Source organism: Notothenia rossii (genome assembly GCF_949606895.1).
Source record: "Notothenia rossii genome assembly, chromosome: 4".
Classification (NCBI taxonomy): Eukaryota; Metazoa; Chordata; class Actinopteri; order Perciformes; family Nototheniidae; genus Notothenia; species Notothenia rossii.
In genome coordinates, this window is record NC_136902.1 from 55,398,215 (window position 1) to 55,415,174 (window position 16,960).

A 16,960-nucleotide genomic window follows, 5' to 3' on the forward strand; every position below is an offset into this window, starting at 1 on the left:
ACACTTATTGTTTTTACTTCTTTATTTTAATTGAATAATGTACTACTTTTGTTGCTTCAGTTATGGGGAGAGTAGGGGCTCAGAATACTGAAATCTGTACTGTTTCATCGTTTTTTCCTTCTAATTTTGTATTATTTTCTAAACCACACACTGTTATTTACTCAACAACACATAAGTATCCTTGTGTGTATTTATTTGTTTGATTAAACACAAGTTGGAGTCCGTCAGGACCGAGGGTCGGAGCAGCTCATTTGCTTTAGAGAATTTTACACCCGGAAGTAAGTATTCTCTCAGCTTCGCTTGACAAACCCAGCGCCGTATAGACTGAGAGTTACGTCATCTCCGTTCACTCCAATGGACCACTTTTTTACAGCGGATCGTGGAGCCTCTCAATCGTTCCCCGGAAGTTAGCGCCAAGGCTAGCAGAGCTGTAGAGTTGCAGCATAATAGACCGTTCGTGACAGACTTTTAAAGGTAAGAAGAAGTTTAAAGATTTATATTGCGGATATTATCAGTACATCTGATTCAAATTAACATGTGTATTAAAGGATGTCAGTGGATTATCCCTAAATTAGTAGATTTAGGGAACGTTTACAGATAACAGATAAAGCTAGGATAACGGATCAAGTTAGCAACACACGTTGAACAGCCTTTTAATTGTAAATTCCGTTCTCTTAATGTCATTTCGTCCAACGTTGTTGAATTAAGAAGAGGGGCTTCTAAACGGGATTGTATGCGGGGGTGGAGGGAGTTAAATATTAGATAAATGTAACTGGTGCGTGTAAGAGTTAGTGTTTTTAGCAGAGCCATATTGTGTCCTTGTGATTATGTTGATTATTACCTGTCTGTATAATGTTGCAGCTCAGCTGATTTTGGATTGATGGCAAAGGGAGAGGGACTTAAGTGAGAGTGAAAACACAAGGTAAGTTTAATACTACTGTTTTATACAAGTAAGCATACTAAACATGTATTCTATCACTGTATTATATAAGTAATCTTGTTAGTAACCTACTGTATGGCAGGTGGAGGGGCAGTGATGTTACAGGTGGAGGAGCAAAACTGCAAGACTGCAAACTCACAAGACAGAGAAATCAAAGTTTGTTCTCCAGAGAAGAGGTTGATTTCACTTCATTTATTTCCTATTTTCTAAAGATGTGGAAATGGCAAAAAAAAAACTTGAGAGCTGTAACCAAGACAACTGTAACAACATGAGTAGAGAGCCACCAAGGTTTTTCAAGTCCCTCTTACTCCATTTTGCCAACCCAAACTTCCAGGTACATGACGGGGGGGGGGGGGGGGGGGGTGTGTTATCTGTCTGTCCAGCTGAAGGTAGAGAGGATGGGTGGGGTTACCCATGATGGAACCAGAATAAGGTTTGTTGGCTTACACGCCTTTCATCGTAGTGGAAAATGTTGTCATATGCAATATGTTTGGATAGTTTCACCATTGAAATGCGTTTGATAACACTAGGTGCTCTAGTGCCAAAGTTGTGGCCCTAAAAAAATATCAACTATTCATTTGTATGGCATCCAGAGCTTCCACATTTTAGGGAATATGTTTTTTTATTTAAAATATCATCAATTTCATAAGCAATGGTTACATTAAAACCCTCCTATTGTATTCGTTTCCCCCCCTTACTTTGGTGTTCGCGGTCAAATTTGACCGGTCCTGTTTTAACTGCTATTGGGTCATTCTACAGAAAAGGTGGAATCTTGGTGATACAAATCTGCTGAAATATATTCCTTCTAAAAACATCTAAAACCTGTTAAATAGCAATAACTAACTCTTAACTTGACTCTTAACAAGTAGAACTTAAAGTATTTTTATTTTTTTAATTATTTGTATACTTTATACAATGCTTATTTGTATAGGAATGTCACTGGTGTTACGTGTTACCAGGAAGAAGAGTAACACCAGTGACGGTAACACCAGTGACAATTTGGAGAAAACACTACCATTTTAACAAAATGGTTGCAATGTTTCAGACCAAATATGGCTTCAGTCAATATCAAAATCGTTTAACTCTTCAATACAATACATTATCCCATTCAAATGTTCACCCCTAGGGCTATGCAATGAGTAACACTAATGACAGACTTGAAAGACGCATGTAAAATTTGAAGATAAAATGACAACTTTAACAAACAAAGTAAGAAGTATCTGACTTTCCTTATGTCTTTGTCCACTGCACTGCCTCAAATGATCTCTTGTTACAGGAGGCACTTCAGAGACAGTACATTAATTCAAAATAAAAGCGTTTTGTGTAGCAGTAACACCAATGACGTAATTTTGGGTGACTGACATTTATTTGATATTATTAATAATAATTTGCATATTTTTTTACCATTTCAGTGTTATATTTAATGCTTGTAATGTTATGTAAATATAAATTAGATTTATTTATTGAAAAAAAAATCTTTTAAAATTAAAACTATAGGCTCCACTTCCATGTATGATCAAAGTGACAAGGCAGTTCCTTGAACTTGGCATTTTAAATAAATTGCAATTTACGTATAAAACCATTTTTTATTATTTTTTTATTTAGTACCATTGCAAAGACAATCTCTATTTATTCAACATATATAATGAATGTGAGTATTAGCTCAACGTCATGTATTTTGGTGTCTGCAAAAGTAAGTGACAGCACTTCCACCTTTTCTGTAGAATGACCCTATTACATTAACACAAAAACCATGAATCATCACCAAATTTCATTCATTTCATCAACATTGTATGTTGAGTTGGCACCTCAGCTCAAAACATACAAAAACACAGAAGAATAGAAAGTTTACCCATTGAAATGATATGAGAGCAGTGCTACAAACTACAATTCCCATTGGATACGCGCCCAACAATCGTTACGAAGTACACAGAGCTGACATATTTGTAGTTCTTCCGGCGTGTGTGCGTGGACTCGTTCGACTTGTCTTGCGTTGACGGCCGTATAGGCTCCATTCCCTTTCAGAAATCCGTCAATCGGGCGCGATCCGAAACCAAACCCTGTGTTTAAAAAAATATAAAATACAAATTTGCACTTTTGCCTCCTTAGCAACGGCAGTATCGTTTCGGTGGCGATCTGAGTTCGGGTACCGTATCTGTGACGTGACAAAGGGTCGCCGTGACAACGTGGTGATGAGATGTGGATAACTTTCCAGATAAAGACCATCCTGATACTCGAGTTGTGGTTTTCAATAAGTGAAAAAGAAAATTCAAAGTAATCACTACCATTTTAATATCTCAAGCATTTGTCCCCAAAAGCTTTCAAATGTAGTAGCAAAACCAGTGATCCAGATCAGGATCATTTTAATTAGGCCTATAATTAAATGATATAATAATAATAAATTTTATTTTTAGAGCGCTTTTCTGAAACCCAAAGACGCTTTATATGCAAGCCTACCTCCAAAGCGTTATACTTCGGAAGTTAAACAAATTAGATAAGGCAGTGGATGGCAAAGTACCAGATTTCACACATGAATATGCTTAAAATAGGTTATGGTGTTCCTATCACTGACAATGAAATCATGTAGTATTTCACCTGTAATTTCCTAAAAAGTCAAATGCATTTTGGTGGAGGTTTTCATCTTATTTCTAATAGAAACATATTAAATATGACTCAAATGGAGCATATAAACAAGAGAACAAACGTGCAAAAACAAAACAGGTGTTCAAATAACAGATTTTATTTTTATGCATTATCCCGGAGAATTCTTCGGCTGCCAGGAATGAGCCCACTCCTTGCCACTGAAAACAGAATGGAATAATGTTAGTTACAGTTACTGGTTTCGTCTTTCCGAAAAGCATAAACCATGTGTGAAGCAAACATCTTATAACTCAATTTATATAAGTAAATGTTTCATTTACCATTTAGAAAAAGTGAACATAGAAATGAAAACAAATGTTCTAACAAACAATAAAACAAACAAAAACACATACATTAACAGCAATGAAGTTAAACAATCATTTGTTCCTACACTACTTCAGCTGCTTCAGAATAACAGCAGTGAAATATATAAGAGGACTGGTGGTAGATTTGGATGTTTTGCATTTGTTAAATATCATGTGTTTGTTCTTCAACATGGGACTACATCAGATGACATGAAGCCAAGTAACTGGAAGATATATACCATACTGGACAGGGCTCCCACTCCACCAACATTTCTGCTTTTCCCTATCAAGAGAAGAAAACAATTCTCTAATTTCGGAAAGACCAAACGCATATTAGGTATTTAGCAAACAATTGTGTTGAAAGTTTGTAAATCATAAAGCACACCCTATGCATTACTTTTATTCCCGTCTAACCTTTCTCATTCTTTCTTTTATTACACTCCTGAAGGGGAAAGTTTCTAGGCGAGTGTGGTAGGAGCAATCTGTGAACATCAAAGCAGGTTCCACATACAGTATTAGTCATATTAGAAATAAAATAAATACAACTATGAACACTTAAGTAGCAACGAGACTTGCACGATGAAAAGTGACCACACTGTTATCACTGGTCAAAAGTTACTGTATACATCATTGAAATGGAACCAAGCTGCTCTCAGTCCTAACATGGGATGCTTGTTTGAATGGCCATACCACTGCTGAGCCTGAGATGACCAAAGAAAATACTGCACTGCTGCTTCCTTTACTGCCTAGCATTCTCATCACCACCTTATCAACTATGACTGTATGTATTTTAGTCTAATTAGACAATTAAAGCCCTTTGGATTTTTGGATAATGTATCAGTTATAGTTATTAGTCACAATATAGCATTGTTAACTCACTGAAGAAGCATCAATCACTGCGTTTACATGCACTTTGCTAAAGTACATGTTGATAGATTTATTAGAATACCAATCAATTCGACTCATGCAAATGTTTATAATCAGTCAAAATACTTAATACTGTTAATATACCTGACTTTTTCTTTTTGCGTCTAGGACCAAGTACTGTGTCCCTCACGGACCCTGTCCTGACAGCTGTGGGTTGAAAAAGAAATATTACTATATACATACAGTACACCAAGTTAAGCTTAAACTCAAGTTTCAAAATACATCCCACAAATGCAGCATCACATGATGCAATAGGTGTTAGGTACAGATATGTTTTTGTTATTGCGATTTAATTGAGGTTGATCTATGAAGTCTAGGTGTTTTGTTGTCTTGCCTATATAATTGACTCCATACTTTATGTGTAAGGAATAGTTTGATAAATATTAACATGTTGTGCTGTAACGTTAAATGTATTTAACTTTGATTCAAAAACCTAAGTTTATTCCCCGTATGTTCCTTATGGGACAGTGTCGTATCTAAATGCAGTTCTTGAGTATAAAGTTTAAATATGCTGCATGACGTTGTTGTATGAGTTTCTTCGAAGTTTACCCCTATGGTCAGGGATTGCTTTAGGTAGACCACAATATTAATGATATCAACCTCTCGTACAATATATGGACATGAGCCAAATCATTTTCATGTTATCGACCTGCTGCCCAACGCTACAATGTAAGACCCTTTCTGTGTGTAAACCAAATCACATAGGAGTTTTATTTTGTGATTTATCAAATGTAAAGTAAGCCTGCTGTTGCTTTGCATTTTTGTGTGAAAAAGGTATAACCATATAGTAACCACATGTCTGTTCAGGAATGAAAGACTGTATTTTTCTAAACGTTTAATATTTATTTATATCCGAGTACCTAAGGATATACACATACCCAAGTATCCCATTTTCCTTTCATATTTATGAAGTTGTAGGTGAAATTCTTATTTAGATTAAGCTATTGTTGTTATTATTATTTACCTATTGGAACAATCATTATTCCCAAAAATGCAAGAAGTGCAATTAGGTGTTTTGAGATATTGTAGAAGCATGACTTGTCAACAAGTTACCTACAATAATATTTTAGGAAAATATCGGAAAACACTCTTGACTTTTCTAAATATAAAAGCTGCAAATCTCAGAGAACAAATGTCACTGTGTGCTCATCCCTCCGATTCTATCTATCTATTTTATTACCTGGCCCCTCCGTGGTGGTAGCCTGTCTCACATCATCCCACTGGGGCTGCTCCTCCTGCCCCACCTCTATGATGGTGCACTGCTTCACGGGGGGGGGTCTTCAGCACCTCCACCTGCACGGTGCTTGTCTCTGGCACCTGGCTCTCTGTGGTCCCTGCCTCCTGCCAGTTGTTTTCTGGTTCAGATGGGTCACAGGGTGTGAGGTTCAGCGTGACTGTCTCTTCCTCAGGATCTTACGCAACCCCCTGGCCAGTGGAGTCCTGTGTCCAACCTGTGCAAGTTAAACAAATGTTGGTCTTGACTTGCTTAAGACAAAGAGGTTAACTCATATATATCTAGAAATAAGAAATACAGCGTGCTTAAGGTATGTTTCCAGACAGGGTCAAAAATATACTCGCCATGTCATAGGACTGTGTGCAGTCAAAGTTAATAGCAGAGAAATAGTGGTATTTATCCAGTCAACCATTTATGGTTTTGTTTTTGCGATATTATTCTTCCGATTTGTGTCTACATTCCATGTGATGTGAATTGTCAATTTGTCGGTAGACAACATATAGACGTGTGCATGTATGTTCCCTTACATTATTTACATCCACACATTTTGTTCAGAATTTATTAGACTGACGCAAACGTGTTTTGCATAAGTGCAATCAAATAAGTAGCAAGTCGCTTTGGATAAAAACATAAATGTAATGTAAAGGGACCTCTGGATGCACTGGATAACTGCTTTTGTTTACAACCCGAGAAACATGACCTTAATACAGAACTGCCAAACTGAATATGGTGTCAACTGGGATCGTCTTCATGTATTGTGCTCTTACCATTAACCTCAACATATTTCTCCCTTTTGGGCGTTGATAAAGGAAACCGTTTAGGAACGGTTTGCTAAAAGGAAATTGCTTAAGGGATGGCTCAAGCCTAAACATACATTTCAGTCATCAAACCTAACTACCTTGACATTAACAACTTTACAACTTTCAATTTGTATACAATGAATGCGCAAGTGGTAGCACAATACCCCAAAATGGTTTTTCAAATTCACGTAAACTTGCCTAACTATTTCCTCATAAATAACAGTTAAATGTCAACAAGTCCCCTCTGCAGAGTAAGCCATTTCTCATTAGGCTACATACTCAGTGTTTAAAAATGTATTTATTGTATGTAGTTTGCTAAAATAATAAACAGTCAAATGTTGTCCATAACCCTAAATATTTTGCAATTACTTTCAACTTTTGTAATACTTTGCAGCTAAAAATAGTGACAGTTAGCAGGTAGAAAGGATGTGTGTTAGTTGTCTCACAAAAAAATAGTTTGCCAAACCCAAATAAATGGCTCGAATGACTGCTTTCTGGCTGTATCAAAGGATAAATACTGGATCAAGTTGTTGTCCCACAAGATTTGGATGGATTGAAAACAGTCGCTGTAAGTTGCTGTTAACTTAACTGACTTTATTAAATGAGTTGATCCAAACTCATTCCATATAACTGTGTTGGTTATAAGGAAATGTTAAGCTCTCCATTGATAAACATTTTGTGTACACAATACTGTGAACTGTGAAGATATAGTGCAAGCATCTCACCTTCACAAAGGTACTCATAAAAAGTGCCTATCTTGTCAAGGTAATCCTGGGCATAGGCGGTCAGTGTGCAGCGAGGGGTTAGGATTTCACATTTGACGTCCTTCTTACTGGTCTCCTTGCCAAGAAGCAGCACTGTTTAAAGCCAATGGCATAGAGTTTCTCAAGCTGTAATGACAAAATAATATATTTACTGTTTAAAGAAATGGAAAGGAAACATCAACAACAACAACTACCGTAATTTTCGGACTATAAGCCGCGCCTTTTTCCCTATTTTTCGATGCTGCGGCTTATATAACGGTGCGGCTAATCTATGGATTTTTACAGCTAACAGCCACCACCTTTAACTCTATGGGCTCTATGGCCGCTCCGCGCCCCCCACCTTTAAGCGGCGGGTTCCAGCAGGAAAAGCTGGAGGCCGGAAAAGAGTGAGACAGGTAGCGCGCAAAAGTAAAAGTGGAACCGAGAGTGGTATGCCGCTGCTGCGGCTTATATTCAGGTGCGGCTTATAGTCCGAAAATTACGGTATATAACTACAACTATAACATTACTGATGACAGCATCTAGTTGTATGCCATTCATACACCTAGATGCTGAGTTAAGCTTTTGCAGAATCATGTATTTACCAGGAAGGGTTACACAGTAGAAGCAGAACATATTTTATAGACAAACACAAAATACAAATAAATCAGTATCCTGAGTCCCAGTTCAAACCCTGATAATCTTAAAGTTAAAGTACAATAAGATACAAATGTGTGACCACTCAACAATGAACAGTTAACACTTACAATGACTATTGCATAATTCAAAATGTAACACAATCCAAGCATAGCTTGACACTGTTGAAATTGAAATTGCGTGCTACGATGTAAAACGTTCCCGTATGTTGTGGCTGCAGTCGTAAGAGTAATATAGAGTAGTAACATACAATTATGTAGTCTTATTAAAGGTGGGGTAGGTAAAGTTTGAAAAACCGGCTCGAGATACACTTTTTGTTATATTCCATGGAATGCTCTTAACATCCCGATAGCAATGAATATCTTAAGTGCTTTGACAAAAAATCCAGCGCCGTATAGATAGATCAGTCTATACGGCGCTGAAAAAATCCATACAAAAATGTCATCTGTGGAAGCCGTAATACTGTAAAAAGCACGACCAATCATCTGAGCCGGCCCGGCTAAAGTACCTGGATGGCCTACCTGCCTGTCAGCCTTCCATCTGTGCACAAACTTATCTCGTGCCCTCATTGGTCATGTGCGCGTTCGTGTGTGTTGGAGGAGGGGCTCTATAAGGAAGTGGCAGATTTTCTCCGGTTGTGTATTTTCAAATTCTAGCGATCTCGAGCCGGTTTGTCAAACTTACATACCCTACCTTTAAGGTCTAAAAGTGTGTACTAAGCAAGAATGGAACACAACATGGAAGTGAAGGAAGTGCTCTGTTTATTTAAATGTGTAGTTAAATTAAAATAGTGTCCCTTGGCTGTGAAAGTTAAAATAAGAGTAGTTTTAAAATTGAAAGAAAAGAGAATATTAAATAATACCATTGCAATAATATCTATATTTGAAGTTGATATCAAAGTATATATTGGTTAATAAGATACAAACATCATTAAGAAATAAATGTATATAAAAACAACATTCAACTTGATCCTGGTCCAATATATTGGCAAACAGTCAGGGTCCGTCTGTGTCAGTTCTTTGGTGTCAGCTTGGTGTGTCCGGGCCTTAACATACAGTAAAAGGTGTACATACCAAGACAATGGCTTCATCCTTGATGGAAGCAATGTTGTGGTTCTTCTTCTGCCCTGACACCCAACCCCCTCGCTTCTCATCAAAGCTCTTGAGCTTCTTCTCAAGGCGCTGCTTTTTTGGCTGCTCCTTAAGGCAATGTCCACAGATCTTCTGTGCACAAAATAAAATGTTCTGACAGAAGGGACATGTCTTTTTTGTAGACCCACCTGGCATGATTAACACAGGATTACAAACAAACAGACAGACTGACAAACACAGGAAAGTAGAGAAGTGCACAACATAGATAGAAGGGTGAATAAAGAAATAGATGATAGATATAAGAGAGCTAGATAGGGAGATAGGTTGAGTTTGGCTCTTAAAGTGCCGTTGGTTTTATGATGGTGTAGATCAGTGTATGGGTTTGTGGTGTGGGTACAGGAGCTGCAGGAGAGAACAGAAAAAGTGAATTATGTAGTGAAACTAGCTTTTTTAAATGCACATTGTGACGGTTTAACTACTTTAGACAGACTGAGTTCATTTAAGTGTTTCCTGTTTCATACGCGTAACAAGCACATGGACGTGGACTATGCCCCTCTCCCCCAAACATATATTAAAATGTCGGCCAGCGTTAGTACTGTCATGTGTAAAGGCCCAGATACACCGGCCCGAAATCGGCAGTAAATGGGAGTCGGGCCGAACATGAGCGTGGGCACGCCCCAGCGCCGTATAGACTGAGAGTTATGTCATCTCCGTTCACTCCAATGGACCACTTTTTTACAGCAATGGCGGATCGTGGAGCCTCTCAATTGTTCCCCGGAAGTTAGCGCCAAGGCTAGCAGAGCTGTAGAGTTGCAGCATAATAGACCGTTCGTGACGGACTTTTAAAGGTAAGAAGAAGCTTAAAGATTTATATTGCGGATATTATCAGTACATCTGATTCAAATTAACATGTGTATTAAAGGATGTCAGTGGATTATCCCTAAATTAGTAGATTTAGGGAACGTTTACAGATAACAGATTAAGCTAGGATACCATACCATAGTACCATACACTATACCATAGTGGTTGAATACACAGTATTAGGAAACACTTTATACTTACTGGACATGTTATACTCATTATATACTGTATATAAAATATGACCAAGAATGTGAGACAACTTTATAGAAATTCATATCACATCTGTTACTGATGCCATTTGTCATACTTTGTAATACTGACAAATAATAAAGTTCCATAACTTCAGTTGGGAACAAAGACCACACCTTATCTCCCCAAGGCAATTTCCCATCCAATAGGTGTGCTATATAGGTGTGTATAACCCTTTCTCCTGTCTGTTACTCCCTCTTTCAGCACAAGAACCAGAGGGGGATTCAATGGAGCCTGAATACCTGCACTGAGACCCTCACCCTGCACCCTGAGTCTCAACTCTCAGTGTTTTTCAAGCCTTTCCCTGTTTTTTTGTATTAAACAAAACATTAAGCTTTCCCAATGGTGTGGTTTTCGTTTTGTGAAAAAGTGCAAATGCAGTGTTTGTATACAATAACCTAACCTCACATATTTTTTTGCTGTTGGTCATGAAATTGCTCCTGCTGACTTGTGCCAGCCATTTTTTCCTCCGCTCTGTGTCAGTGGGGAAGCCGTACATTCGTACTCCTTTCTCAGAGCGATTTGAGCATCCCCAGGCAGCACAGCAAACCATGGTGGCGACTAGGAGGCAGCACAGCAAACCAGGACAACACGGAGGAAAAGGCACAGACAAACTGCATGATATGCTATTCAATGTTTATTGAATTCCATGTATTTGCAATAGATGTTCCTAAAACAACACATTTAACATCATCATCATCATCATCATCCTGCTGCTGCTGCTGCTGCTGCTGCTGCTGCTGCTGCTGCTGCTGCTGCTGCTGCTGCTGCTGCTGCTGCTGCTGCTGCTGCTGCTGCTGCTGCTGCTCACTTAATATTATCAAATTCTATTTTATTTTTTAAAACATATTGATGTAAATACATACACATATCGATTTGTTGTATAAATATTGCAAATCAAAACCTTTATTCACTAATAATTACCAAAAGTCGAAGTTCTATCTCCTGTTATCAATGCATTCACATTGCCCGCCATGAACTTCCGGGGAACGATTCTCGTCTGCATGAACCACGTGACGATAACCGTTTTTGGACTTCCGCTGTCGTAACTCTTCTATCTATACGGCGCTGGCACGCCCTATTCGGAGTGGTGTGCGCCGCACCGTCGGGTCTTTTCTGCCGACCTGATGCCTTTTCTTGCTGATTCAACATGTTGAATCAGTGTCTGGAACACCACAGGAAGTCGGACAAAGGGATAACACTGATTGGCTGTTCAGCTAGCGAATCAGTGCATGAGAAGCGTTAGCGGAAGTGAGGGAGGTAAACAAATGATTTAAAATGGAAGATGGAACACACACGGACGGCTATTTCACCTCATCGGTTTATAGAGCTCCTGTTCGTTCATGTTTTCAATAGACGAGAGTGAAAATGGAAAGAAAAACGCTATTTGTTGTTTGTTTATATCACGGAGTCTGTTCTTCTTCTCTGTTTTCCGGTTGTTCCGGTTGTTGCCTCTTTTGAATGATGAATACACACTACCGCCGCCTGCTGGTAAGGAGAGTTATTGCCATTCACGCATATGCAGTTCATACTTGCTCGGCTCGGATTTGCGGTGTGTTCCAGTGCGCAAAGTCGGCAAATACGCAGGAGAGTCCGGCAACGCAACAGTTGGTGTTGGCGTCGGCGACTTCTCAGGTGACTGGACGGTGTATCTGGGCCTTTAAACAAAAGTGATTAAGATAACGTATAACTCACACTTTAACACCGACGTATGTAGCCGTAATTAAGACAAATATTTTTCACACACCACTTATGAGCTGATATAAATGTAGCTAAACTAGTTTAAGCTTATGTTGAACGTGAGCTAGCTAGCTAGCCGCCCCCAAGAATAATTTCACATTAATGTTGCTTTGCTGATTATGGCGAAAGCATTTCTCAGACTTAGAACAGTTCAGTATGTATGATGAACCATGCGAGTAAAGGCTTAAAAAAAGCCCCAATTATTAAATCTAAGCAAAACATGTATTAGTGACCCAACTTACTTTGTCAGAGGATGGATCGCAATGCCGGTACGTGGCAGCGTCTTTGGCCAATAGGTGGTGCTCTGAATGATGTAATTTCCTGTACCGATTATACCATAAAATATTAATACATTTCCTATATTTTGACACGATAACTCTTTAATAACCTAAGTAGTCTACGGACAAAAACAAAAAAGTATATATTGCCTTATAAAATGCAGAAAAGTTTAAATATCTATGATATTAAACATGATAATAATAAATAAAAAATAATTATATCTTAAACCAAAATAAATAAAATGGAAAATTAACCGACAACAACAATTTAACATAAATAAAACAAGGATTAAAACGAGGATAAGTTTGACTTAATGTTGTGTAAAGTACCCGTTATGGTTAAAAAAAATATATATATTTTTTTATTTTTTGAAAATAATACAGCTTCCAGCTTCCCGAGACACGCAGAGGAGACACGAACAATTCTTCCACTTGAAATGCGTTTAAACTGTGTCAGAGAGATGTTTAATCAGTTCATTTTAATTGGTTAATAATTGGTGTTTAATACTGGCAACTTCTAATTGTTGGGGGGGGGGGGGGGCGGCGTTCGATCCAGTTTCGATTCCGTAACCTTGGCGCACTGCCACTCCAACATCCAATCCCGATTTGAAATTTAATCACAGGGACTGTAGTCCTAAACGATAGCTGGGGATTATGGGTAGTGTAGTGTCTTCGGCCATCCTAAACTCGATGATGCTCGAAATGTCCCTTATAGGCTTACGTCTGTTTCCGGTTATTTTTATTTTGAAATTCAGTTCCTGAAGGACGGCAAAAAAGTCGAGATTATAGAATTAAACAAATAAATAAAAACAAGGATAATTGTGTGTTATTGTTGACTAAATAACAGTGTGTTATTTGGAAAAGAATAACAAATTAGAAGGAAAAATGAGCCCCATTTATTATCCTCACAGACAGCAACAAAAGTCCGAAATGATACGATTTTAAATAAAAGCAATAATCGTGGCTTGATATTGAGTTTTTATGAACCACACAACTTCCGGTTTTCCTATAACACGTAATGCTGTGAGACTACCAACAGAAATACATTGCTTTTAAAATCTTGCTGTGCAACACGAAAAAAAGGGGAAAGACTACCAATAGAAATACATTGCTTTTAAAATCGTGCTGTGCAACACGAAAAAAAGGGGAAAATCGTGTTGGTCAACACGAATCAATAGATTAAAAATCGTATTGGTGCACATGAAATGCCGTGAGACTGGGTTGCCCCCAAAGTGTTGTACCATTACTTTAACCATAAAACTGTTATGTAAAGACAAAATCCTACTAGTTTCTACGTTCCAAACCATCTTCTGTTCTGCAGATATATTCTGTGTCCCTGCTTGATTTAGGCTCGGTGATAAGTAGAGAGGTGATCATCCGACCACGTCCCTTCCTCTCTTTCTCTGCCTTTGTCTATTTCTGTGTGTTTGTTCCAAGCAGGACCGGGGCCCTGACCCTCCGGAGGACCCCTGAGCCTTGACAGAGAGGAGGGGGGGAGGCAAGGAAGAGGATAGAGAGAGAGAGAGATAGGGAGGCCAGAAGAGAGGAGGGGGAGATTATGGGAACGGAAGGAGGCTAGAGAGGTGGGAGGATCAGCCCTGGACGAGGAGGAAGAGGAGGGGAGAGGTGGGAATGAGTCAACATATTGATATTGTGCATCTCTGACTCTGTTGGTGTATGGCTAAACCGTTGCATTCTTTCATTTGATTGCCTTCCATAAAGGCAGCAGGGGAAGTGATTCGGTGCTGTTTGTGTTATTCTCTTTGCAGTATTTTAAGGCTGGCCTGACACATTTACGGTGTCCTGTGTTATTTTGCCCTCGGCCCTCTTACATCATTCACTGTTTTGTTTTCCACCAATGGTTCAATCCGGGAAACACCGCTTGAAAATCTAAGAGGTCCTCTGCATTTACAGTCCCAGCAGCAGCAGATTAGCCACTTAATATTCCCCTGGGGTCAACATTAAAAGCTGTGAAGCTGAGATGGTTGTCTAATTTGAAACATGTCACCTAAGGACAGTAAGAAAAAGTATTGTTTTATTGAAAGGTTACTAATGGACACTATTGATACTTAGCAAATGCTTTATTTGATCTTGAACTTGAAAAATTGACTGTCAATATTTTAAATGGCTCAAGATATTTTCACAAAAATAATTTGTTCTTCTGTTGTTTCTAACTTCTATACAGATTTATCCACAGTTCTTATAGTATGACAAATGACAGTGTTGAGACTACAACATATTTATTAAAGCTGATATAAACATTATTCTTTCTCAAATTGTCCATTTCACTTAATGAAATAGTTGACATCTCACTTTAAAATACAGCTCTTCACTCATTAGAAAATGATCATTTCATAAATAAGGAAATGATTCATCTTCAAAAGTCAACAGATGGATGCTCCATGTTTGTGAATGAGTCAGGTTACAGTGCTGCTCTGATGCAGGGTAACAGCTGGAAACGACTCCCTCTCTGAGCTCATCTCTCTGGTCAGTGATCTTTTTCCTCTTTCTTCACTTTTCTTTCTCTGGATGTTCTTTGTGTATATCTATGGCCAAATAAAAACTGTAAATACAAGGATACAGCTTTTTAAAACAACTTGTACACTGCTCCTTTTATTGACCTTTCTTTTTTCCCTATCGTCCCTCTTTCTGCACATTATTTCCCTCCTTCCTCTCTCCCCCCTCAGCCGTCCCCCCTGAGGCTCTGCAGTTTTCTTCAATCACAGCAAACTAAATGGAAACACATGAAAGCTAATTTACTCACAGATTCCCAGAATTCCTGGCTGTGAGGTCACTCAGTTGTGCTCATGACTTTCACTGCTCGGAAATGGAAATCCGACCCCGCGCTCTGCAGGAACCTGTGGACTGGATGTGGGTCAGGACCAACCAGGCTGCAGACAGTATGATATCATCTTCTTTCCAAGGGCCATCCCCATGTTGCACCTCAGAACATACTGTATTTCAATCTTGCAAGAAATTCTAAAAATCTTACCTTATCAGTGGGTCCATCATTACAGCCATGTTTTGTCTTGACTAACACTGTTCACATTTTGAGATCTTTGTTATTTTATAATCAAGATCTAAATGTTGAAGCGTGAAATTAGGTCTGAAATAAGATGAGATAAGATTAACCTTTATTGCTCCTTGTATGGAAATTCAGGTGTTAGAGAATTAACTATAACTATTGTATTAACAGTATGAACCACAAAAATAACACGAGTTAAACTCTGATAAGTTAAATATGGGAATTTATAATGTACTAACACGTTGTTATATAAAATGTGACATTTTAAATTATGTATAACTTCAGTGAAGTACAGTGTTTTAAAGTGTTTTATTAAGTTTTATTAAGTAAGTCAACTTTCTGTGAAGCAGATTGGAAGTGAGTCATCAGAGTGTTGCTCAATGTTGACTCACTATTGTGAAATCTGTGAGACCACATTCAGGACTAATGACTTCCACCTGGCTGAGGGAGCCTGTTGCATAATGACTCACAATGACAAGGGACACACTGGCTCTGTCTGCCAGGGTCGGTTTGCAGGACCGACATGGTCCCATGTTACAAAGAGCGCACAAATGATCTCTTCCCTTCTTTCTGTAAATACATCCGATAGATTATGTAAATAGCCAAACTGAAAGAAGATGCTGTCCTCCCCCTTTCTTCTTTCGCTTCTTACACAACCTTCTTGGGGTTAAACTCTGTCAGAGAATACACACACGCCTCCACCTCTCCAACGTTGTCACTCAGGGCTGGACAAACGCCAACAGCTCTGGGGGTCTCAGCAGGGGGGGACACCTGGGGGGCTGGAGCTCTGCCATGGGGCCTGGAGAGAGAGATCCATCTCTCATGTGGACCCACCCCGTGCTGCACTGATTACATCTTGATTTACTTAGGTGATGTCATATCTGTGTGTGTGTGTGTGTGTGTGTGTGTGTGTGTGTGTGTGTGTGTGTGTGTGTGTGTGTGTGTGTGTGTGTGTGTGTGTGTGTGTGTGTGTGTGTGTGTGTGTGTGTGTGGTACACTTCAGTTCCATGCTGTCTGATATAACCTCATCTTTCAGTGATTCTATGAACTTCTCTTTTTATCTGGTTCACACATTCCATTCTGCTTCAAACACTTACAGACTGAGAGTGATACTGTGAGCTAGAGAGAGAAAGAGTGTGTGTTCTCTTTATGTTAGTCCTGTTTTAAGTAAAAGATCAGAATGATTCTCCTACCACAGCTGTGTGTGTGTGTGTGTGTGTGTGTGTGTGTGTGTGTGTGTGTGTGTGTGTGTGTGTGTGTGTGTGTGTGTGTGTGTGTGTGTGTGTGTGTGTGTGTGTGTGTGTGTGTGTGTGTGTGTGTGTGTGTGTGTGTGTGTGTGTGTGTGTGTGTGTGTGTGTGTGTGTGTGTGTGTGTGTGTGTGTGTGTGTGTGTGTTGCTCTCACAATAAAGTTGTTTTTCATACACAAGAGTTTTGACGTTTCCAGGCTTGCTCTCTTCAGTGCTTGGAGG

The 16,960-nt window shown here is 38.9% G+C and overlaps 2 long non-coding RNA genes across 5 annotated transcripts; one reads left to right on the top strand and one right to left on the bottom strand.

Annotated features, from left to right (window-relative positions):
• The first annotated feature begins 237 nt into the window (after positions 1-237).
• Positions 238-11,192, top strand: LOC307037027. Of its 2 annotated transcripts, none has more exons than XR_013807567.1 (3): positions 238-474; positions 862-922; positions 10,079-11,192. It is a non-coding gene; the product is annotated as an uncharacterized lncRNA (long non-coding RNA). The 2 variants fall into 2 exon arrangements; XR_013807568.1 differs by having other exon boundaries at positions 867-922.
• Positions 3,577-10,080, bottom strand: LOC307037026. Of its 3 annotated transcripts, XR_013807564.1 has the most exons (7): positions 9,320-10,080; positions 7,572-7,736; positions 5,993-6,263; positions 4,897-4,959; positions 4,300-4,367; positions 4,125-4,168; positions 3,577-3,741 (listed from the first exon to the last, which is right to left on the bottom strand). It is a non-coding gene; the product is annotated as an uncharacterized lncRNA (long non-coding RNA). The 3 variants fall into 3 exon arrangements; XR_013807566.1 differs by having other exon boundaries at positions 3,645-3,741; positions 7,572-10,080; XR_013807565.1 differs by lacking the exon at positions 4,300-4,367 and having other exon boundaries at positions 3,645-3,741; positions 7,572-10,080.
• Positions 11,193-16,960: the final 5,768 nt, after the last annotated feature.